Genomic DNA, 25,528 nt, shown 5'->3' with positions numbered 1-25,528 from the left:
AACGGATATTTGTTGGGTGCTTTGGTGTTTTCAGATCTATGCTATGCACTACAAGAGTCTCAAAAAGGAATGAGGAACAAAGTCTCTGCTCTCAAGAATATAGAGTTTTCCACACAAGGTTCTAAAAACCATTAAGGTCACTTGAGATATCAGTCAGAAGGTGAATAGGATGATGTTCCTGGATGCAAATTTTAGAAATGTGGCATACTAAAATCTTCCCCTGGAACTTCACCATTCACACCTAAGAAGTTAAAGATGTCTCAGTAGGGTCTCACTATGTTGTCCAGGCAGATCTCAAACTTCTGTCCTCAAGAGATCCCCCTACCTTGGCCTCCCAACGTGCGGAGGTTACAGGCATAAGCCACTGCACCTGACCCATTTTCTCCTTCTGAAAACTCTTTTGGATTTCAGGATACCATGTTCTTTGGATTCTTCCCCCCTTACTCTGACCTTCCTTCTTGACCTTCACTGTCTCTTCCTCATTCACAAGGCCACTTCTCCTTAGGGACCCCAACACAACCAAGTCTCAAAATTGGACATCTGATATATGTGACAAAGATATGTTTTCATTTATATAAAATGTGAATAGAAACTTACATACACACACACAAACATACAAACACACACACACTCACGGTGTCTCAGAAGTTCTGCAACAAAGAAATCCAGTTATTGTCATTGAACCCAGAACACCCTAAATGTATTTGACAGAGCGACTTTTTCTTGAGACAGATCTATAAAAATCTCTTGGGATAGTGGTGTTCTATGGAAAACAGTCTGGGGAATACTGAATTAGAGAACCATGTGAGACATTTTATTATTAACATGCAAACTCAAAGTGCTGAAAGTGTAGAGAAGAGAAATATCATTATGATCTAGGCGGGATCTCAAAGGAGGATAAGACTTTTAAAGAAATAAGTGAAAAAAAAACAGAACATTGTGATGAGGAGAGGGAAACTCAGATTATATCTCCCAAATTGATGATATTGATTATTTGAAAGAGGAAGGCAAAGGTGTAGACAGTGATTATTAGGGACTTTGACTTTCTAAGTTATATATTTCCATATTGTTTATGTACTTGTTTTTACAAAGTTTTACAAATGTTTTACAAAGTGGCTTATTCTTACAATCCAGAGATATTTTCCTAAAACTAACTGAAGTTTATTGATCAGATTAACTAATCATGTGTATAGCTCTTACTTCCACAATTATCCATATATACATATATGCAATATTTACAAACATAGAGATGTACAAATATAATATCTTGGCCAAAAATAATTGAAGCATCAAAGTCAACCTACATTGTAGTCTTGGGCAGCACCTGTTGTTTATTCATCTCTCAAGTGTGGCTGACTTCAGGGATGAGAATCAACAATGTGATCTCTTACTAAGCTTCCCTTTGGACTAGTCATCCAATTGGTATGTGATGACTTTATACCTGAAACTAAGGAGTTGAGGAATAAGCTGAAAATAGCCAACTTGAGTTTCCTAAGTACAGTTTGGCTTCTGTAAGAACTGTTTGGTTGCTCCTCAATTTCAGTATATTCATTTTTAAAAGTATATTTATTTTAAAAGTGGCAAATTCAGGTATTACTTAATAATTAAGAAGCACTTATGACCAAACACAAGATATGTTTACAACCAAATTTGAAAGTAATTGAACTGATAACCCTCTAGACAAAGGAGATGTGTTATAATAAATATTATTGTCAGCTTTCCTTCATCTTAAGATTTTTTGAATCTTGGAAGCAGACATGCATGAACTTTGCGTTGGGTATTTATAAATGTATACACATATATACTTAGCAAAGTGTAAGCACAATATAGGTATAACACGTAAGGTTAGACCATGTAAACTTGCTGAAATTCAGTTGTTTCTGACCTACAATAATGGCAATTTCATATGGTTAAACCTAATGGTTTGTCTCAGTCATTAGTTAGTGGTGCCTCCTCCCTTAGGTAGAGTTTCCCAATTATGTTGGGATGGTATTTTCACTCTTGTAACATTCCCAACTTGTATCAGAATTCCCTTCATCTTGCCTCCTCTACTTTTATATTATTCTATTCTGTCATTTTTCTCCTAGATACGACTGGGCAGATTGTTTACTTACAGCAGTCCCTTTATGTTAATCCATTTCTTGGTCAACAAATTCTCAAACATCAGACCTTCAAAGTCAAAGAAAATCCCTGTGTTGAATTCAGTATCATGTATACAGAATTGGTTAACTATTGCTGTTCTTTCCCTATTATCTATCCCTATTTCTGTTACTGTCGATGTTGTCTGGGAGTATCTGAACACTCCCAGGAATTCAGGTACTTAAGAGGACTGTCTGGATAACAATGTCTGGTTATCTGATATCAACTTCTGAACCTCTTGGCAGGAGTCCTAAGGCCTGCATAGAAGATTGGCTCTAGGACAAATGTTATCAAGAAAATATTCCCATTGGGTGCAGGTGGCTCATCCCTTTAATCCAAATCACTCAGGAGGCTGAGGTGGGAGGATTCCTTGAGGCCAGGAGTTTGAGACCAGCTTGGGTAACATAGCAAGACCCTATCTCTAAAAAAATAAAATAAATTAGCAGTGCATGGTGGCGTGCACTAGAAGTTCCAGTTACTCCAGAGGCTGAGGTGAGGGGATCACTTGAGCCCAGGAGTTCAAGGCTGCAGTGAGCTATAATCACACCACTGCACTCTAGCTTGGATGACAGAGCAAGACCCCATCTCTAAAAATATAATAAAAGACAAAAAAGAAACTACTCCCCCATAATTCAAACATGCTTATTACTATTTTGATTCCTATAGTTTATTCTTCCTTACCCCTCACTATGATTACAGATCAAAATAACTACCAGCTTCAGTGGATTAAGTATCTAAACCTTGATGTGACTGGCCAATAGTTTGATTACTACCACGTGTGTATTACATATTCACATGCATTCAATGTTGATACAATAATCTGTAAATAGAAAATTGCAATAGTTTTCTACATGCAGTTTCAGTAGTACCAAAGCTAATTACCAGTTGAGAAGATTTTGGCTTTATAAGAGGTAAGCCAAAAGAACAAAGCTGGAGGCATCATGCTACCTGACTTCAAACTATACTACAAGGCTACAGTAACCAAGCATGGTACTGGTACCAAAACAGAGATACAGACCAATGGAACAGAACAGAGGCCTCAGAAATAATACCACACATCTACAACTATCTGATCTTTGATAAACCGGACAAAAACAAGAAATGAGGAAAGGATTCCCTATTTAACAAATGGTGCTGGGAAAACTGGCTAGCCATATGCAGAAAGCTGAAACTGGATCCCTTCCTTACACCTTTTACAAAAATTAATTCAAGATGGATTGAAGGCTTAAATGTTAGACCTAAAACCACAAAAACCCTAGAAGAAAACCTAGGCAATACCATTCAGGACATAGGCATGGGCAAGGACTTCATGTTTAAAACACCAAAAGCAATGGCAACAAAAGCCAAAATTGACAGATGGGATCTACTTAAACTAAAGAGCTTCTGCACAGCAAAAGAAACTACCATCAGAGTGAACAGGCAACCTACAGAATGGGAGAAAATTTTTGCAATCTACTCATCTGACAAAGGGCTAATATCCAGAATCTACAATGAACTCAAACAAATTTACAAGAAAAAAACAACCCCATCAAAAAGTGGGCGAAGGACATGAACAGACACTTCTCAAAAGATGACATTTATGCAGCCGAAAGACACATGAAAAAATGCTCATCATCACTGGTCATCAGAGAAATGCAAATCGAAAGCACAACGAGATACCATCTCACACCAGTTAGAATGGCCATCATTAAAAAGTCAGGAAACAACAGGTGCTGGAGAGGATGTGGAGAAATAGGAACACTTTTACACTGTTGGTGGGACTGTAAACTGGTTCAACCATTGTGGAAGTCAGTGTGGTGATTCCTCAGGAATCTAGAACTGGAAATACCATTTGACCCAGCCATCCCATTACTGGGTATATACCCAAAGGATTATAAATCATGCTGCTATAAAGACACAATGCACACATATGTTTATAGTGGCACTATTCACAATAGCAAAGACTTGGAACCAACCCAAATGTCCAACAATGATAGACTGGATTAAGAAAATGTGGCACATATACACCATGGAATACTATGCAGCCATGAAAAATGATGAGTTCATGTCCTTTGTAGGGACATGGATGAAGCTGGAAACCATTGTTCTCAGCAAACTATCGCAAGGACAAAAAACCAAACACTGCATATTCTCACTCATAGATGGGAATTGAACAATGAGAACACTTGGACACAGGAAGGGGGACATCACACACCGGGGCCTGTTGTGGGGTGGGAGGAGGGGGGAGGGATAGCATTAGGAGATATACCTAATGTAAATGACCAGTTACTGAGTGCAGCACACCAACATGTCACATGTATACATATGTAACAAACCTGCACGTTGTGCACATGTACCCTAGAACTTCAAGTATAATAATAAAAAAAAGAGGTACTAAATATGATCTAGTGAGTTCTGTGGCAGACATTTTAAGTAGAAACAGGGACAATATCTTGTTATGGCTTCTTGATGGGGTCAAAGGCTGTATTGCCTTTCTAGCTACTGGTAAAGAAATTCTCTAACCCTAACCAACAAGTGCCTCAGCCCCTACCTCTGCAAACTGCAGTCAATCTGCCATGCCAGAAAGCCAGTTTTCAGAATCTCCCTTTCAGAAATCTAATATGGAAATAGACAGTCTCGTAAAGACTTGCATTATCTATTTACTAGTGAATAGATGAATATCTACTTGCCATTAAATGTAGCAATTAACCAATACAAGTCAACAATCATTGAGCTGCTTCTTTTTTTTTCTTTATTTCTTCTGAAAAAACAAACGGAATACATGTGCAGAACATGCAGTTTTGTTACATAGGTATATATATGTGTGCCATGGTGGTTTGCTGCATCTATTGACCCATCTCCTAAGTTTTCTCCCCTCACCCCCTACCCCCAAACAAGCCCTGGTGTGGGCTGTTCCCCTCTCTGTGTTCATGTGTTCTCAATGTTCAACTCCCACTTATGACTGAGAACATGCGGTGTTTGGTTTTCTGTTCCTGTGTTAGTTTGCTGAGGATGATGGCTTCCAGCTTCATTCATGTCCCTGCAAAGGACATGATCTCATTCCTTTTTAAGAGCTGCTTCTTTGTATAAGTGCCTGATGGTTAACACAAGTGCCTAGTAGGTATTCAATAAATTTTTCTTCCACTAAATTAAAAGGAGTAAAATAAAGGCCTAATCTCAGGGGCACTATAATCCTCTCATAAGAATACAATGTGTTTGTATAATGTTTTTATTTCATCACCTACATCATCAAATCCTATCTACACACAGCATGTATTAGACTTCATTTTACCAATGAATAAAATTGAAGCTAACAGTACATCAGAGATTTGTCCAACAGTTACAACCTAGGAAGTAGTGAAACTAAACTAAACTAAACTCTAGGCCTTCTAATGTGTAATTCAATGATAGTTCTACCAAATCTCCCTGGTTCACTAAATCAAACTGAAAAGGAAACACTTTGGGTAACAGAGGAAAACCATAGCCACATTCACTGATGTCCCAAATGGGTTGAAAAATGAGTCCCACTTTCTGCAATAAATGGCCCTCAATTAATAATTTATTGGTCATAGGTTACAGGTTATCATAGTCATATCATATTGATAGGCCTATAAATATTTTACCATTAGTAAAAAGAAAATTTCAAGATTTGGGAGTCATGAGAAATCTTTGCACCTTCCTCTCAATTTACTGTGAACCTAAAACTTCTCTAAAAAAACCTAAGTCACTCAGAAGAAAAATATGGGTCAACAATACTTTTTTAGAGATGCCATGGATTTTTTTGTCAAGCATTTTGCAATTTTTTTTTACTGGAGGGAAAGGATTTTTTAGAAATCCTTTGAAAGGCTGAATTATTATGGAAAATAATTTTGAACTTTGAGAACATTAAATTGCTCTGTTTCCCAAAGCTTTGTGGCAAAAAAGAGATGCTCTGGAGAACTTTTCAAGCACTTGGAATTTTACAGTGATGTGAAAGTTGTCTGATACCCATTATGGGTAATAGTACCTGGTTAGTTTTCTATTGCTTTTCTTTGAATTACGGTTTTCCACCAAGCAACATTAAACGGGAAAGACAAAGATCAAATACTCCCCTGATTGACTGATGCTCATTTTATCCAATACAAATGACAAAAAGGGAATAGTAAAGAACAGAAACGGTTTTTCTGTCACTTGCAAAATTGTTTTGGGAAGTTAGTTCTGCCAAAGAAATTACAAAATATGTGACATCTCTATCTGCCTTTATTTTTCCTTTGATTATTTTTGTATTTAAAGAGACAAAAACATTCAATAATGTACATAAATTTTTCCCATGTTTTAAATTTATTTTTGAATGATAACCTTTAAGTTCACAATAAGTTCTGACATAAAAGTACATTTATGATGGGCCCTTTATCATGAGCACTTGAGTAGGAGGAGACATACACTGAAAACCTTGCTGGGGGAGAATTAACATTGTCCTGCCAGATGGGAGTGGAAATCACATTTTAGCCCTTTGTAATACTCTAAACCGAGGGTTAGTAACCTATGGACCAAATCCAGCTTTCCACTTGTTTTTGTAAATAAAGTTTTATTAGAACATAATTACACCTATTCATTTACAGTTTGTAGCTGCCTTTGCACTACAACTGCAGTGCTGAGTAGCTCCTAGAGAGACCATATGGCTCACAAAATCTAAAATATTTACTATCTGGTCCCTTACAGAAAAAGTTGGCCCACCCCTGCTATAAATCTTTCTCTCTTCCCTTCCTCTCCTACAGATGTCAATAACTAGTGGCAAAAAAAAACAGAAAACAAAAACAAAAAAAAGCCTAGACTCTCTTATGGCAAGAAGTGGAAAATAATGCATTTTTTTCTGGATTGTGCAGGTGATACTTCTGGGTCCCTGCCAGCCTCGTGCATTTTCAAGGGCCCAGGAATCAGAAACCATTTCTGACTCTTTGACAGCATAGCCCTCCTCCCACTACTCTCTAAATAGAAGCATTGACATCAGAGTATCCTAAAACAACTGAATATGGGACATGTTTATTTAGTGCATCCCTGTCAGCTTACTAATTAGAAAACTGAGTTATGTTTCTCTTTTAAAAAATAGGACAGGTGCCCATGAAACCTGAAAATTTAGGGCAAACTATCTATGCTAATAACACTTTCTACTTTTTTTTTTTTTTTTTAGATGGAGTCTTGCTCTGTCGTCCAGGCTGGAGTGCAGTGGCATGATCTTGGCTCACTGCAACCTCCACCTCCCGGGCTCAAGCAATTCTCCTGCCTCAGCCTCCCAAGTGTCTGGGACTACAGGTGCACGGCACACCCGGCTAATTTTTTGTATTTTAGTAGAGACAGGGTTTCACTGTGTTGCCCAGGCTGGTCTCAAACTCCTTAGTTCAGGCAATCTACTCACCTCAGCCTCCCAAAGTGCTGGGATTACAGGCGTGAACCACCACTCCTGACCCTAACACTTTCTACTTTTACATCTCCCAATGCCATTTAATATGTTTTAGTTTCAACTATGCACCTAAAACAGTAATAACAAAATTTAAGTAAACATCTCTAGAACTTTCAGTGAAGGATAAAATATGTTAGGTAAAGCCACATTTTTGTCTTTCTTTTTATCTTCCTAATGTGTTTCTATCTACATAAAATCAACTTCAATTTTTTTTTTGGTCACAAAAAGAAAGCTTGATGCTTATATATATAGCAGCAGCAAGAAAAAAAACATACCTTTTTTCTTTACTTACCAGACCCCAGAGGAGTGACTACAGCTTTAAAGCTGACTGTGAATATATTTTTGGAGAGAGGAAGTTTGTGTTTTCTAGTGTCCATCGCTTGCCAACTTTTCTGATCTATAAAATACTTCAGTGACTTCACACACTGATGCTGGCTTTCAGCTTTCTTTTAGCTCTCGTCACCAAGAGCAACAAGTGCCATTGTAGGTCAATCCCTACAGAAACATCTATCTTCTCTATTCCTTGGGCAGGTACTTTCATGTGTAGTAGTTTCAGAGTTTATGGTTATTACTCTCTGGAGACCATCTGTCTGCTGGGTTTATTTTTTCCTGATGTTGTACCACATCATAAAGTCTACTGCCAAGAGTACTTTACTCAAGAAGATTTTGTTTTCTGCTGTTTTTAGTCACTTCACTACTTTATTTCTGTAAGCCAAATCGAGTGGAGAAAATCAGTAGCAATTCCCCACTCCATAGGCCCTATAGCATAACCTGGCTCAGTTTGGTTGCAAGTTCTTGTTTTGTGACTGCTTTAAAACATTCTCCTCACACAAGAGGTGACGGGTCCTCTTGTATATATGTGTAACAAAGAGCTGCACTGAGATTTTCCATGAAATGTGAATGCGCTCAGAAAGCCTTTCCAAGTTTTTTAAAACAAGTGAATTACGTAGGTCTAATCAGTTGAAAGTAACCAAATTCATAATTGATTTTTATTAGCAAATACAGTACTTTGAAATAGCTTTTTATGCTGCATGACCCATGGTTAACAAAAAAATAGCTTTTTGTTTCCAGGGAAAAATAAGTTTAAGCTTATTTTTATCCTTTCTTACTTTAGTTCCCAATAATCATATTTAAATAAATGTACTCCAGAGTTTCTATTTTTCATTTTCAGATAATGTAATGGTTATTATCATATAGTCATAGAAAACTGCAATGATTAAGTCATTATTTGCCTAAGAAATTTACAACCTTTTTACAGAAAAATGATGCCGGCCAGACAACTGTTGTCAAACATCTTTTAATGTGTTTTCAACCTTTGTCATAGCTCACTTTCTTGCATAAACAGAGCCTTCCAAACAAAGCATGGAAAATTTAATCCACATAGATTCATATTATCAAAACTATTACACCGGATTATTTTCCGTAGTGTCAGCATTGACATTAATCTCTTGAGAAGATAACTTTAAAAGGAACACTCACATAGATTTTACAAATGTCTCTTCCTCACCCTTACAAATAACTTTTATTCCATTCATGGCTGTAATTAGCACTTCCTCTAAGCAGCCCTTTTCTTGGTTGTGGATGGGCACACCGTCAATTCATTAGCATGGTAGCCAGGTCAGCAGAGTCATTAGTGGTCATTTTAATGATGACTTGGAAACCCTGCCTGGTCAATTTAACTGAGGCTCATTCCCATGTACTGACTGCAGCCAAGCAGCTTCACAGTATTACCCATTTATTTAGGCAGCTTAAAATAGTTTCCCAGGAACTGGAGTAACAAGAGGCTGAATGCAGAGGTCTGTATGTCAAGAAGTTTCCATGACTAGTGAACCCTGAGCACTTCTCTGTACACATTCAAACCCAACTCTTACCTTCTTTCTTCAAATGGGTTTGCTTAGACCAAGCCAGATTACTTGAGCACCTTAAATTTTGCTGGGTATTGTTTCATGTTTTACATTTATAAGTGTTTTGCGTTTTAAGCAGGGATTTTATATAATAAACCAATATAATTCATTGTCATAATTGTTATCCATGTTAGCGAAAACTTGTAAAATTATGTAGCAATTATGTGTCAATTGGCATTTTTAACTCTCTTTGGTATTTATTTACTACGTTAAAACACAGATTCTCATTTTGAGGCTATCTCATTTTATTCTCAAAACAATGCTAGAGGAGAAGTAGTGAGGATGTGGAAAGGAGGCCATGTACCTGGGACACCAAGAGTATGAGCTTGGGGATCAGCTGACATCTGACTTGCAGACTGTGGCTGCAGGTAGGGGAACTAGCACACAGAAGCATCAAGTTTCATGATTATATCACGTTATTATGTTACAGCATGATACTGTGCAGGAAACAGAAAGCAGCCGGACCTGCCTAGAAGGTCCATCTGGAGAAATGGAAGAATTAATGTTCTTGTGAGGATCTTAAAAGCCAGATGAATGAGTCTGGATGTGATAGCAAGGGAAAGGAACCATAAGTTTTAAAACAAGGAATTGGCATGATAAAAGCAGTGCCATAGAAAGCAGGGGCCGGAAGACCTATGCAGGCTGAATTCCAAATGCACCATTGCTTTGGCTTGATGACTTTAGGGGTTTGGGGGTTTCACTTACAAATTCAATAAATGTCACCTTTTCAGTGAGAGAGACCTTCCCTGACCACTCTGTCTATACGTTCAACTCTCCCTGCTTCCGCATCCTATCCTCTTTCTCTGCTGTTTTTTTCTCCTTAGCAGTTACCACTTTCAAACACAGTATGCATTTTATGTAATAATACGTTGTTTATGGCCCATCTTTCCTGCTATAATGTAAGTTCTGTAAGGGCAGGGATTTTTGTCTATTTATTCACTATTATATCTTCAGCACCTAGAACACTGCCTGGCACATAGTGGCCCCTGAATACTACATGTTGAATGCGTCAATGAATTGATTAGTACCTGTACCAAGTCCTATTCTTGATACTAGAAATAAAGTAGTTAATAAGAGACACAAGATTTCTGCTCTCATGGAGGATACATCTTAGTAGAGGATACCAAAATAAACAGAGTTGTAATTCCAAATGATGCTGTTTGCTCAGGAAAATATAACAGAGTTAACAAGAATATCAAATATCAAATAAATGCTCTCCTGTTGCACACAGTGAATATATAACAGTCGAAAAGGCTGTTTTTGTTTCCAGTTTTGAATTCATTATTCCTGAACAATATACACTCGTTTTTTATCGCAGTTATTTTTCCTGGAAAAAAACAAAGAAACAGCTTGCAAAAGCAAGAACCTGACTGTGATAGATTTCTAAATTGTAGATCTTATTCCATTCAGCGAAATCATTCCCAGCCATTCCATTCAGCCATGAACTGCATGTCCCATCTACTATGGTGAAAAACATACTTTTCAACTGCTATCAAAAAGTAGAGGCTTTTTATTTATTTTGAAAGGCCAATATCTATTTGGTTCTTTTCACACTGAATGAGTATCTTCAAGAAACTCAGACTTCTGATAGGGACTCAGTGACGACGCGACAGTTAAGAAGAATCTGGACTTTCCCATTCCAAAGCCTCTTCTCAAGGCAGTTGTGATCCTTTTAAAAAACACAGACTGAAGTGGAAAGAATAAGTACATAGATAAAGAAACACAGAAGTTAGGAACACAATTTTTTTATTATTATACTTTAAGTTCTAGGGTATGTGTGTACAATGTGCAGGTTTGTTACATATGTATACATGTGCCATGTTGGTTTGCTGCACCCATTAGCTCATCATTTACATTAGGTATTTCTCCTAATGCTATCCCTCCCCCATCCCCTGACCCCACAACAGGCCCCAGTGTGTGATGTTCCCCACTCTGTGTCCAAGTGTTCTCATTGTTCAGTTCCCGCCTATGAGTGAGAACATGCAGTGTTTGGTTTTCTGTCCTTGTGATAGTTTGCTCAGAATGATGGTTTCCAGCTTCATCCATGTCCCTACAAAGGACAGGAACTCATCCTTTTTTGTGGCAGCATAGTATTCCATGGTGTACATCTGCCACATTTTCTTTATCCAGTCTATCATTGATGAACATTTGGGTTGGTTCCAAGTCTTTGCTATTGTGAATAGTGCCGCAGTAAACATACATGTGCATGTGTCTTTATAGTAGCATGATTTGTAATCCTTTGGGTATATACCCAGTAATGGGAATGCTGGGTGAAATGGTATTTCTACTTCTAGATCCTTGTGGAATCGCCACACTGTCTTCCACAATGGTTGAACTAGTTTACTCCCACCAACAGTGTAAAAGCATTCCTATTTTTCCACATCCTCTCCAGCATCTGTTCTTTTCTGACATTTTAATGATCTCCATTCTATCTCATTGTATCTCATCGTGGTTTTCATTTGCATTCTCTGATTACCAGTGATGATGAGCATTTTTTCATGTGTCTTTTGGCTGCATAAATATCTTCTTTTGAGAAGTGTCTGTTCATAACCTTTGCCCACTTTTTGATGGGGTTGTTTGATTTTTTCTTGTAAATTTTTTTACGTTCTTTGTAGACTCTGGATATTAGCCCTTTGTTAGATGGGTAGATTGCAAAAATTTTCTCACATTCTGTAGGTTGCCTGTTCACTCTGATGGTAGTTTCTTTTGCTGTGCAGAAGCTCTTAGTTTAAGTGGATCCCATTTGTCAATTTTGCCTTTTGTTGCCATTGCTTTTGATGTTTTAGTCATGAAGTCCTTGCCCATGCCTATGTCCTGAATGGTATTGCCTAGGTTTTCTTTTAGGGTTTTTATGGTTTTAGGTCTAACATGTAAGTCTTTGATCCATCTTGAATTAATTTTTGTATAAGGTATAAGGAAGGGATCCAGTTTCAGCTTTCTGCATATGGCTAGCCAGTTTTCCCAGCACCATTTATTAAATAGAGAATTTTTCCCCCATTTCTTGTTTTTGTCAAGTTTGCCAAAGATCAGATGGTTGTAGATGAGTGATGTTATTTCTGAGGCCTCTGTTCTGTTCCATTGGTCTATATCTCTGTTTTGGTACCAGTACCATGCTGTTTTGGTTACTGTAGCCTTATAGTATAAAGTCAGGTAGCATCATGCCTCCAGCTTTATTCTTTTTGCTTGGGATTGACTTGGCAATGTGGGCTCTTTTTTTGGTTTCATATGAACTTTAAAGTAGTTTTTTCCAATTCTCTGAAGAAAGTCACTGGTAGCTTGATGGGGATGGCATTGAATCTATAAATTACCTTGGGCAGTATGGCCATTTTCATGATATTGATTCTTCCTATCCATGAGCATGGAATGTTCTTCTATTTGTTTGTGTCCTCTTTTATTTCATTGAGCAGTGGTTTGTACTTCTCCTTGAAAAGGTCTTTCATATCCTTGTAAGTTGGATTCCTAGGTATTTCATTCTCTTTGTAGCAATTTTGAATGGGAGTTCACTCATGATTTGGCTCTGTTTGTCTGTTATTGTTGTATAGGAATGCTTGTGATTTTTGCACATGGATTTTTGTATCCTGAGACTTTGCTGAAGTTGCTTATTAGCTTAAGGAGATTTTGGGCTGAGACAATGGGGTTTTCTAAATATACAATCATGTCATCTGCAAACAGGGACAATTGGACTTCCTCTTTTCCTAATTGAATACCCTTTATTTCTTTCTCTTGCCTGATTGCCCTGGCCAGAAATTCCAACACTATGTTGAATAGGAGTGGTGAGAGAGGGCATCCCTGTCTTGTGCCAGCTTTCAAAGGGAATGCTTCCAGTTTTTGCCCATTCAGTATGATATTGGTTGTGGGTTTGTCATAAATAGCTCTTATTATTTTGAGATACGTTCCATCAATACCTAGTTTATTGAGAGAGCTGTTGAATTTTGTCAAAGGCCTTTTCTGCATCTGTTGAGATAATCAAGTGGTTTTTGTCTTTGGTTCTGTTTATGTGATGGATTACGTTTATTGATTTGCATATGTTGAACCAGCCTTGCATCCCAGGGATGAAGCCAACTTGATCTTGGTGGATAAGCTTTTTGATGTGCTGCTGGATTTGGTTTGCCAGTATTTTATTGAGGATTTTCACATCGATGTTCATCAAGGATATTTGTCTAAAATTCTCTTTTTTTGTTGTGTCTCTGCCAGGCTTTGGTATCAGGATGATGCTGGCCTCATAAAATGAGTTAGGAAGGATTCCCTCTTTTTCTATTGATTGGAATAGTTTCAGAAGAAATGGTACCAGCTCCTCTTTGTACCGCTGGTAGAATTCAGCTGTGAATCCTTCTGGTCCTGGACTTTTTTTGGTTGGTAGGCTATTAACTATTGCCTCAATTTCAGAGCCTGTTATTGGTCTATTCAGGGAATCAACTTCTTCCTGGTTTAGTCTTGGGAGGGTGTATATGTATAGAAATTTATCTATTTCTTCTAGATTTTTTAGTTTATTTGCAGAGAGGTGTTTATAGTATTCTCTGATGGTAGTTTGTATTTCTGTGGGATTGGTGGTGATATCCCCTTTATCATTTTTTATTGCATCTATTTGATTCTTCTCTCTTCTCTTCTTTATTAATCTTGCTAGTGGTCTATCAATTTTGTTGATCTTTTCAAAAAGCCGGCTCCTGGATTCATTGATTTTTTGAAGGGTTTTTTGTGTCTCTATCTCCTTCAGTTCTGCTCTGATCTTAGTTATTCCTTGCCTTCTGCTAGCTTTTGAATGTGTTTGCTCTTGCTTCTCTACTTCTTTTAATTGTGATGTTAAGGTGTTGATTTTAGATCTTTCCTGCTTTCTCTTGTGGGCATTTAGTGCTATAAATTTCCCTCTACACACTGCTTTAAATGAGTCCCAGAGATTCTGGTTGTGTCTTTCTTCTCATTGCTTTCAAAGAACATCTTTATTTCTGCCTTCATTTCATTATTTACCCAGTAGTCATTCAGGAGCAGGTTGTTCAGTTTCCACACAGTTGTGCAATTTTGAGTGAGTTTCTTAATCCTAATTCTTAATTTGATTGCACTGTGGTCTGAGAGACAGTTTGTTGTAATTTCTGTTCTTTTACATTTGCTGAGGAGTGCTTTACTTCCAACTATGTGGTCAATTTTGGAATAAGTGCAATGTGGTGCTGAGAAGAATGTATATTCTGTTGATTTGGGGTGGAGAGTTCTGTAGATATCTATTAGGTCTGCTTGGTGCAGAGGTGAGTTGAAGTCCTGTATATTCTTGTTAATCTTCTGTCTTGTTGATCTGTCTAATATTGACAGTGGGGTGTTAAGGTCTCCCATTATTATTGTGTGGGAGTCTAAGTCTCTTTGTAAGTCTCTAAGGACTTGCTTTATGAATCTGGGTGCTCCTGTATTGGGTGCATATATATTTAGGATAGTTAGCTCTTCTTGTTGAATTGATCCCTTTACCATTATGTAATGGCCTTCTTTGTCTTCTTTGTCTCTTTTGATCTTTGTTGGTTTAAAGTCTGTTTTGTCAGAGACTAGGATTGCAACCCCTGCTTTTTTTTTTGCTTTCCATTTGCTTGGTAGATCTTCCTCCATCTCTTTATTTTGAGCCAATGTGTGTCTCTGCACGTGAGATGGGTCTCCCGAATGCAGCACACTGATGGGTCTTGACTCTTTATCCAATTTGCCAGTCTGTGTCTTTTAATTGGGGCATTTATCCCATTTACATTTAAGGTTAATATTGTTATGTGTGAATTTGATCCTGTCATTATGATGTTAGCTGGTTATTTTGCCCATTAGTTGATGTAGTTTCTTCCTAGCATCAGTGGTCTTTACAATTTGACATGTTTTTGCAGTGGCTGGTACCGGTTGTTCCTTTCCATGTTTAGTGCTTCCTTCAGGAGCTCTCGTAAGGCAGGCCTGGTGGTAACAAAATCTCTCAGCATTTGCTTGTCTGTAAAGGATTTTATTTCTCCTTCACTTATGAAGCTTGGTTTGGCTGGATATGAAGTTCTGGGTTGAAAATTCTTTTCTTTAAGAATGTTGAATATTGGCCCCCACTCTCTTCTGGCTTGTTGAGTTTCTGCCGAGAGATCCGCTGTTAGTCTGATGGGCTTCCCTTTGTGGGTAACCTGACCTTTCTCTCTGGCTGCCCTTAATATTTCTTCCTTCATTTCAAACCTTGGTGAATCTGACAATTATGTGTCTTGGGGTTGTCCTTCTCAAGGAATATCTTCGTGGTGTTCTCTGTATTTCCTGAGTTTGAATGTTGGCCTGCCTTACTAGGTTGGGGAAGTTCTCCTGGATAATATCCTGAAGAGTGTTTTCCAACTTGGTTCCATTCTCCCTGTTACTTTCAGGTACACCAATCAAATGTAGACTTTGTCTTTTCACATAGTCTCACATTTCTTGAGGCTTTGTTCACTTCTTTTTACTCTTTTTTCTCTAAACTTCTCTTCTCACTTCATTTCATTAATTTGATCTTCCATCACTGATACCCTTTCTTCCACTTGATTGAATAGGCTGTTGAAGCTTGTGCATGCATCACATAGTTCTTGTGCCATGGTTTTCAGCTCCATCAGGTCATTTAAGGTCTTCTCTACATTGTTTATTCTAGTTAGCCGTTCGTCTAATCTTTTTTCAAGGTTTTTAGCTTCCTTGTGATGGGCTTGAACATCCTCCTTTAGCTCAGAGAAGTTTGTTATTACCAACCTTCTGAAGTCTACTTCTGCCAACTAGCCAAAGTCATTCTCTGTCCAGTTTTGTTCCATTGCTGGTGAGGAGCTGCGATCCTTTGGAGGAGAAGAGCTGCTCTGCTTTTTAGAATTTTCAGCTTTTCTGCTCTGGTTTCTCCCCATCTTCATGGTTTTATCTACCTTTGGTCTTTGATGATGGTGATCTACAGATGGGGTTTTGGTGTGGATGTCTTTTATGTGGATGTTGATGCTATTCCTTTCTGTTTGTTAATTCTCCTTCTAACAGTCAGGTCCCTCAGCTGCAGATCTATTGGAGTTTGCTGGTGGTCCACTCCAGACCCTGTTTTCCTGGGTATCACCAGTGGAGGCTGCAGAACAGCAAATATTGCAGAATAGCAAATATTGCTGCCTGACCCTTCCTCTGGAAGCTTTGTCCCAGAGGGGCATCTGGCTGTATGAGGTGTCAGTCTGCCCCTACTGGGAGGTGTCTCCCAGTTAGGCTACATGGGGGTCAGGGACCCACTTGAGGAGGCAGTGTGTCCATTCTCAGATCTCGAACACTGTGCTGGGAGAACCACTGCTCTCTTCAGAGCTGTCAGACAGGGACGTTTAAGTCTGCAGTGGTTTCTGCTGCCTTTTGTTCAGCTATGCCCTGCCCCCAGAGGTGGAGTCTACAGAGGCAGGCAGGCTTTGTTGAGCTGCGGTGGGCTCCACCCAGTTTGAGCTTCCAGGCTGCTTTGTTTACCTACTCAAGCCTCAGCAATGGTGGATGCCCCTCCCACAGCCAGGCTGCCACCTCACAGTTTGATCTTGGACTGCTTTGCTAGCAGTGAGCAAGGTTCCGTGGGCGTGGGACCCATCAAGCCAGGCACGGGATATACGCTCCTTGTTTGCTGTTTGCTAAGACCACTGGAAAAGCCCAGTATTTGGGTGGCAGTGTCCTGATTTTCCAGGTACAGTCTGTCACGGCTTCCCTTGGCTAGGAAACAGAAATCCCCCCACCCCTTGTGCTTCCTGGGTGAGGCAATACCTCACCCTGCTTCAGCTCGCCCTCCATGGGCTGCACCCACTGTCCAACTGGTCCCAGTGAGATGAACCAGGTGCCTCAGTTGGAAATGCAGAAATCACCCGTCTTCTGTGTCGATCACGCTGAGAGCTGCAGACCAGAGCTGTTGCTATTCGGCCATCTTGGAACCAATCCCAACAATTTTTTTTAATAACAGTAAAAACAAGAAATTTGAAGCCCTGGAGAGGGCCTATAAGAAAAGCAAGAAGTCAGGCACAGTGGCTCACACCTGTAATCCCAGCACTTTGTGAGGCCAATGCAGGAAGATCACATGAGATCAGTAGTTAGATGAGCCTGGGCAACACAGTGAGATTCTGTTGCTACAAAAATTTTTGTCTAAATTAACCGGGCATAGTGGCTTGTGCTGGTAGTCCTAGATACTTGGGAGGCTGAAGCAGGAGGATTGCATGAGCCCAGATGTTCAAGGCTGCAGTGAGCTATGATCTGGCCACTGTACACCAGTGTGGGTGACAGAGCAATATGTTGTGACACATGCACCAAAAAGAAGAGAAGCAAGAAAGAACATAGGAAGAAATCAATCTTGTTCACCCAGAAATTCTCCAAAGAACTCAGATTTTTTATTCTGTGTTTTTAAATATTGAGAAAATGGAAGGCATATAACTAACAGCATATTTTTACCAATTTAAAAAACCACAGTGATCAAGAGTAATTTCAGATGAGCTGAAAGCCAGATAAACAACAACATTCCCCTGTCCCCAAAAAGGACTTTTTTAAGTTACAGGAATAGAGAAGAAATAATCCTACTTGTTGGTGGTCAGTATTGTTACAGTAACACCAAGAGATCAGAGCTATGAAAATCCTAACCTCTTCCTAATTTTCCATCAAAAAGCCTGATTTTCCACCATAGAATGCAAATGAAAACCACAATGATATTTCATCTCACACTAGTCAGAATGGCTAGTATTAAAAAGTCAAAAAACAACAGATGCTAGCGAGGCTGTGAAGAAAAGGGACCACTTATATACTGTTAGTGGGAAGGTAAATTAGTTCAACTACTGTGGAAAGCAGTTTAGAGATTTCTTAAAGAACTTAAAACAGAAAACTACCATTTGACCCAGCAATACCATTACTGGCTATATACCCAAAGGAAAATAGATCATTACACCAAAAAGACACATGTACTCTTATGTTCATTGCTGCACTATTCACAACAGCAAAAATATGGAGTCAACTAGCTGCCCATCAATGGTGGATCAGATAAAGAAAATGTGGAGGCCAGGTATGGTGGCTCATGCCTGTAATCCCAGCACTTTGGGAGGCCAAGGCAGGTGAATCATGAGGTCAGGAGTTCGAGACCAGCCCAGCCAACATGGTGAAACCCCGTCTCTCCTAAAAATACAAAAAATTAGCTGGGCCTTATGGTGGGCACCTGTAATCCTAGCTACTTGGGAGGCTGAGGCAGGAGAATTGCTTGAACCCGGCAGGCAGAAGTTGCAGTGAGCCGAGATCACACCATTGCACTACAGCCTGGGTGACAGTGTGAGACTCCATCTCAAAAGAGAAAGAAAGAAAGAAAGAAAATGTGAAACATATACACCATGGAATACTACACAGCCATAAAAAAGAATGAAATTGGGGTCACAGTGGAGCAGGCTCTCATGTGGAGGTGGGGAAGTTTGGCCCATCGGAATGATCACCAAGACACGCAAAGCAGACCTGGGCCCTGGCCTCCCAGAGAAGAAAAAGAAGAAGAAAGTGGTCAAAGAACCAGAGACTCAATACTCAATTTTAAACAATGATGATTATTTTGCCAATGTTTCTCCTATAAGAGCCACATCCCCCTCTAAGAGTGTGGTCCATGGGAAGGCACCTGAGATGCCTCTAGTGAAGAAAATAAGAAAAAGAAGGGTGTCAGCACCCTTTGCGAGGAGCACGTAGAACCTGACACCACACCGCGTGCCAGACGGCCAGAGAAGTCACCCAGCCCCAGGCAGCAGGTGCTTGCCATTTGGAGTTTCTCTGTGGGGAGAAGAAAAAGAAGTCACCTCCAGCCATGTCCCATGCCTCTGGGGTGAAAACCTCCCCAGACCCCAGACAGGGTGAAGAGGAAACCAGAGTTGGCAAGAAGCTCAAAAAACACAAGAAGGAAACAAAAGGGGCCCAGGACCCCACAGCCCTCTCAGTCCAGAACCGTTGGTTCTGCGAGGCTGGGGATGCTGCGGACACTTGCTCAGTGGGGAAGAAGGGTGAGGAACAGGCAGCCTTGGGGCAGATAACGGAAGCAGAAGAGCCCCAGGGAGCACAGTGGGAAGGTGAAGAAGAAGAAGAAAAAAAAAAAATCCACCAGGAGGGAGACGCCCTCCCAGGCCACTCCAAGCCCTCCAGGTCCATGGAGAGCAGCCCTAGGAAAGGAAGGAAAAAGAAGCCAAAGTTCAGGCTCCGGAATACATCCATCCCCAAAGGAGATGGCCCTAAGGCCCCCGCGAAGAAAAAGATGAAGTCCAAGAAGGTAGAGCAGCCAATCATTGAGGAGCTGGCTCTGAAAAGGAAGAAAAAGAACAAGAGGCAAGAGAGTGGGGCAGCAAGAGACCCTTGGAAGGAGGAAACAGACACGGACTTAGAGGTGGTGTTGGAAAAGAAAGGCAACATAGACCAGGTGAGGCGAAAGGCCTTACAAGGAGAGATGGATCGAGAGTTAGGCAAAACGAAAGCTTCTGAAACCAGGAAGTGGACGGGAACCTAGTTTGGCCAGTGGGATACTGCTGGTTTTGAGAACGAGGAACAGAAACTGAAGTTTTTCAAACTTACAGGTGGCTTCAAAAACCTGTCCCCTTCATTCAGCCGCCACCCCCTCCACGCCCCCCAGCACGGTTGCAAGGTCCAACATAGCCCTCAACAAGAAGGCGGCCGACAGCCTGCAGCAGAACCTGCAGCAGGACTGTGACCGGGCCATGAGCTGGAAGTACAGCCGCGGAGCCGGTCTCTGCTTCTCCACCGCCCCCAACAAGATCTTTTATATTCATAGGAACGCTTCCAAGTTAGTCAAGCTGGAAGATTAAACTCTAGAGTTTTGTCCCCTCAAAACTGCCACAATTGCTTTGATTATCCCATTTATGCTGGAGATTACAAGTTTTTTTGTGAAAAATCAGATCTTGGTGATGACCTTGAGCAGTAGGATATAAATAACTCCCATAAACTTAGCGTTCCAATAATGGAACACTAGGCAAAAATGGGTTATTCAGTTGTGCTGATGAAAGTCATCTGACAGTTGGCTCACACTGAACACCTGTGGAGACTAGGGACAAGGACAAGGACAACTATCTTGATGGGCTTGGATGAACTGGGGAGAGGCAGCTCATGTTTGGGGAGCCAGGAGAACAAGTGAGTGGCTAAAACCTCCTGTGTTCTGTGTTAAACATTCCGTCCCTGTTCGAGACATCAGTGTGTACAGATGACCTTCGTTGAGTGTTTAGCAGGTGCTAGGCACATACAGTGTTTTCCTTAATGTATTTAATCTTCATAATTATGAAATGGGTGCTATTATTATCCGCATCTTATAGATGAGACAACGGAGGTTCAGGGATAAAGTAATAAAATGCCCTGGGATCACCCAACCACTAAAAACAAACAAACAAAAGAATGAAATCATGTCCTTTGTCCCAACATGGATGGAACTGGAGGCCAAAGTCCTAAGCAAATTAGTACAGGAACAAAAAAACAAATACCAGATGTTCTCCCTTATAAGTGGATGCTAAATGTTGAGTACCCACGGTCGTAAACATGGGAACAATAGACACTGCGGACTACTAGAGGGGAGGGGAAGGAGAGGGGCGTGGGTCAAAAAACTACCTACTGGGTACTGTGATGACTACCAGAGTGTAATACCCATGTAACAAATCTGTACATGTACCCCCTCTATCTAAAATAAAACTGGGGGGAAAAAAGCATGATTTTCTTTTTTTAAACTAAAAGGGATTTTTAAAAATATGATTAAGAAACAGTGAAAGTATGAGATGGGAAAATTGTTGGCTATTAATGAGTTCATATTTTTGCATCTAGATTTGTATCATAAGGCATCAAAGTATTTGAAGATGAAACCGAAGAACTTTCATTAATAATTTCTCATAATAGTTTAGCTTTTATTTATGTTCAGGGGTATGATAAATTTTAATAAATCTTGAAAAAATGTGATGAATGCCAAATGACCAGAGAGAGAAAAAATATCCTGAGTGTCAAAAAGGAGTAAAATAGGAGGCCCTGGGCTTTGTATATTGATAAGCTCAATAACAATTCCTAGAAATATTCTAGATAGAATATTAAGCAAATGATATATAATAAATTTGAGGGCCAGGCACAGTGGCTCATGCCTGTAATCCCAGCACTTTGGAAGGCCAAGGCGAGTGGATCACTTCAGGTCAGGAGTTCAAGACCAGACTGACCAACATGGTGAAGGCCCATCTCTACTAAAAATGCAAAATTAGCCAGGCATGGTGGTGCACGCCTGGAGTCCCAGTTACTTGGGAGGCTGAGGCAGGAGAATCGCTTGAACCCAGGAGGTGGAGTTTGCAGTGAGCTGAGATTGCGCCATTGCACTCCAGCCTAGGCAACAAGAGTGAAACTCTGTCTCAAAAAAAAAAAAAAGGGAAAGAACAGCTATCATTACTAGAAAATAACATAAGTTCATCAAGAGTAAAAAAATTACATTAAATAATGCTTAATAATGCTTATTTCTTATTTTGATAGGTTAACCAGATTGCTACATCAGGGAAATAGAGTAGATAAAATGTCTTGATTTCAGCAAAGCACTGATAAGTGCTTTATAATATCTTTGAGGGAAAGAAAGAGAAATTCAGGTAGGATGATAGTAGTCTTGGGAGAAGAGGTACCTGATAGGGGGGCTCCAAAGTCAAGACATGGTGTTTGTAAAGAAATCCGAAAGATAAGGGTAGGACATTAGGAGGTTCTTGTTTAGGGAGTGGGTAGTTCATGCTAGGAATAAATGAATGAAGATTACCATAGTAATATGTAAATGTAACAAATATAAAGACTTTCCAGAAATCCAAGTGAGCAAAATCTATTCATTTTCATTTAAGTTCAATTTGAATCAATGGTGTCATTTAGTTCTTTAAAAAGAATGCAACTTTAGATTGAATACTCCCATTTCAAAGAAAGAGTAGTAATAGACAAAAACGTATCTTTACAGCTTTTGTTATTTGGTCAAATATATCCTGAATACCTTGTAATGTGCAGAAAACGTCTGTGGCTGCTTACATAACATATGTAGTATAAGTGGATAAAAATAAGCAAAGGTTTGTCTTCCCATTTAACTGAAAGCCCTGGTTAGGACACAGACTATGCCTGAGTTCCCAGTTCCTGGTGCAATGTCTGTAAATATTTGTGATGGATATAATACAGCAAAAGTAAGATAATGATAGAACAGTGCAAAGAAATTGGGAATGAAGTTAATCCATAAAAATGTGTGCCAGGAGGATCTGGGACACTATTACTATTTATAATGTGGGTCCCAAATTCACCTTTGAGCCTCTTGGCAGCCAAGGCAAGGAAACAAATATGTTAAAAGATCACAGTCTCCGAAACCTAAAACTTCATCCCTTTTGCCAGAAGCAACGTGTTAATAGATTTTTCTTGCAATAAAATCCTGAGAGAAATTTCTCACGGGATGCCTCATTGAGCAAATTCAATGTAAAATATGGAGAAATTCTTAAAATACAGTAAGCTGGTTAAATGCTTTTTACTCCTTCTTAAGGAAATAGCAGAAAATCCAATACAGTTTAGTTAAAGTAATTCCTTTAGGGACCAAAGAAGTAGGGTCCAAGTACACAGATTGCCAGTGGTCAGCTTTGCTCCAGGCCCTGTGCTGTGGTAGGAAAAGTACAACAAATTAAATGATTGCATATCCTTGAGACAGTCTTTTTTGAAACCAAACTTTTGCTGTAGCTGGGCAGTATCAAGTTTGAATCTGTATTCCCCAGCAAGAATGGACAATGCAGATATTTACTGTTGGTGATTAAATGCCAATTCTTTTGCTTACATCAAAGAATGAGAATGAGTCTGAGTCCTACTTTGAGGGATGTAGCAACAAACTGGGCAAACGTAAAGAACAGTGACAAGGAGAATGACACATCAGGACATAATTTCATATGCAAAGTAGACAGCAAACTGGGCTCGGTATATTGAATCTGAAGACCAACAGGGAAGTCATGATAAAACCAACCTCAAACATCTGAAGAACTCTCTTAGGGAGGAAGAAGCACACGTCCTCTGTGGTCCAGATCCTGACCAAGGAGTAAAGGTCCCGGACAAGGAGAGCGAACTCAGGAGAAAATCATTTTCCAACGGTAGAGCTGTCTGTAACAGGGCTATGCTGCCGTAAAATGACGGGAGGGTCCTGGATGCTGGAGGGGTTTAGAGAGAGACTGCACAACTGTCTGTCAGTGATGTTTCAAAAATAATCCCTGTCCTCAAAGGGAGACTGAATCAGAAAGCCTTCTGGCCACACGAATTCCCTGATACTGGGGTGAGAAGGCATGCTCGCTGTCTGTCTACGCAGCGTCCACTGACTGCTCTGAGGGAAACCTCTTGAACTGTTTATGGGTTCCGTTGCCATCTCCTAGCTTTTTTACATTAGCCATAGTCCTCTAAAGAAATACCCTAAGCAAGCAGAAACCACAGTTTCCCCTATCCTCCAATTTCCTCTTAACATCCCACATGTAAAATGCAACATTTCATTCTTTAAAAACTGTTCGCTGATGACAATATTTTTAAAACTTCACAGGCCGGGCATGGTGGCTCATGCCTGTAATCCTGGCACTTTGGGAGGTAGAGGCGGGCGGATCACAAGGTCGGGAGATCGAGACCATCCTGGCTAAAGTGGTGAAACCCCATCTCTACTAAAAATACAAAAAAATAAAAATAAAAATTAGCCAAACATGGTGATGAGCACCTGTAGTCCCAGCTACTTGGGAGGCTGAGGCAGGAGAATGGCGTGAATCCAGGAGGCAGAGCTTGCAGTGAGCCGAGATTGCGCCACTGCACTCCAACCCGGGTGACAGAGCAAGACTCCGTCTCAAAAAAAAAAAAGAAAAGAAAAGAAAAAAACTTCACAAAGATTTCAGTGATAGTATTTATTGATTAGGGTCTTTGTTAATATTTAAGGTTCATTGCACTTGAAAAGCAGAATCATGCAGTGTTCTAATCAATTATTCCAAATCACCATTAAAGACATCAAAAATGTCATATTTAATTTTTATTGCTTTGCAATGGACGCTGGGGCATGCTCTGAGTAGATCTCAGGTGCCAAATGCACTTCTGTTATGGAAACATTATGCATAAAGATATTTTGCAAAGTACCAAGTTTAGAAAGAAAGGTAAATTTAGGATGCTGGATGAAAGAAACGACTCCAGTGCTTCCCTCTGCTGATGAAGTTTTGATTTCATTAGGTGGCCTGTCCTCCAGGCAAAGTGCTGTGCCAGCCAGTGGGGTCAGCTATAGTCTCTAATGTCAGCATGCATACTCCAGTCATCATAATTCATGAAACACTCTCAAGGTCCCCTGTCAAATGCACTGAAGAGCATACTTCATCACAGCAGTACTTTAAAATTTATGAAAAGTCAGAAGCAGGGTTGAATTTCCTTTGGAAGTTATTTCTGAAGAATTGTTTTCTTAATATTCTATATCTTCTTCCTGTTAGCATCTTTTATTTCAATCCCATGGTTCCATTCCATTTAAAACATTTAAGGGCCGGGCACGGTGGCTCATGCCTGTAATCCCAGCACTTTGGGAGGCCGACGGGGGCAGATTATGAGGTCAGGAGATCGAGACCATCCTGGCTAACACAGTGAAACCCCATCTCTACTAAAAACACAAAAAAAATTAGCCGGGCATGGTGGCGGGCGCCTGTAGTCCCAGCTACTCGGGAGGCTGAGGCAGGAGAATGGCCTGAACCCGGGAGGCGGAGCTTGCAGTAGGTCGAGATCACACCACTGCACTCCAGCCTGGGCGACAGAGCGAGACTCCATCTCAAAAAAAAAAAAAAATTTAAGATCTCCCCTCCCTCAAAACTTTCTTAATAAGTATAACTAACTTACATGGGCCATTATGCCATGGAACACTTACAGTCTGCCAAAATGCTTGCAGAGAGCACCTGCTAGGTGGAAATGTGTGGTTGCTTCAATCAGCAAAGCCTGCTCTGTTGATTTGACTGTTGTATCATGCCAAGTTCAGGGAGATGTCTACTTTAAATCTCAGCTCCATTTCTCCTTTCTTCACTGCATCATTCACAATTGTTTGTGAGTACCTGGGGATTGTGTGTTTGTGTGAATGCCAATAGGG

At 40.0% G+C, this 25,528-nt stretch overlaps 1 protein-coding gene and 1 pseudogene across 2 annotated transcripts in view; both read left to right on the top strand.

Moving 5' to 3' along the window:
- Nucleotides 1-25,528, top strand: part of KCNQ5 (potassium voltage-gated channel subfamily Q member 5) — a 571,663-nt gene that overhangs the window by 344,443 nt on the left and 201,692 nt on the right. The window lies entirely within an intron of this gene.
- Nucleotides 18,793-20,523, top strand: LOC100579625 (annotated as a pseudogene).

This window comes from Nomascus leucogenys, chromosome 3 (genome assembly GCF_006542625.1).
Source record: "Nomascus leucogenys isolate Asia chromosome 3, Asia_NLE_v1, whole genome shotgun sequence".
Taxonomy (NCBI): domain Eukaryota; kingdom Metazoa; phylum Chordata; class Mammalia; order Primates; family Hylobatidae; genus Nomascus; species Nomascus leucogenys.
Note: the sequence above shows the minus strand (reverse complement) of the source record. Positions and strands in the feature narration are given on the sequence as shown.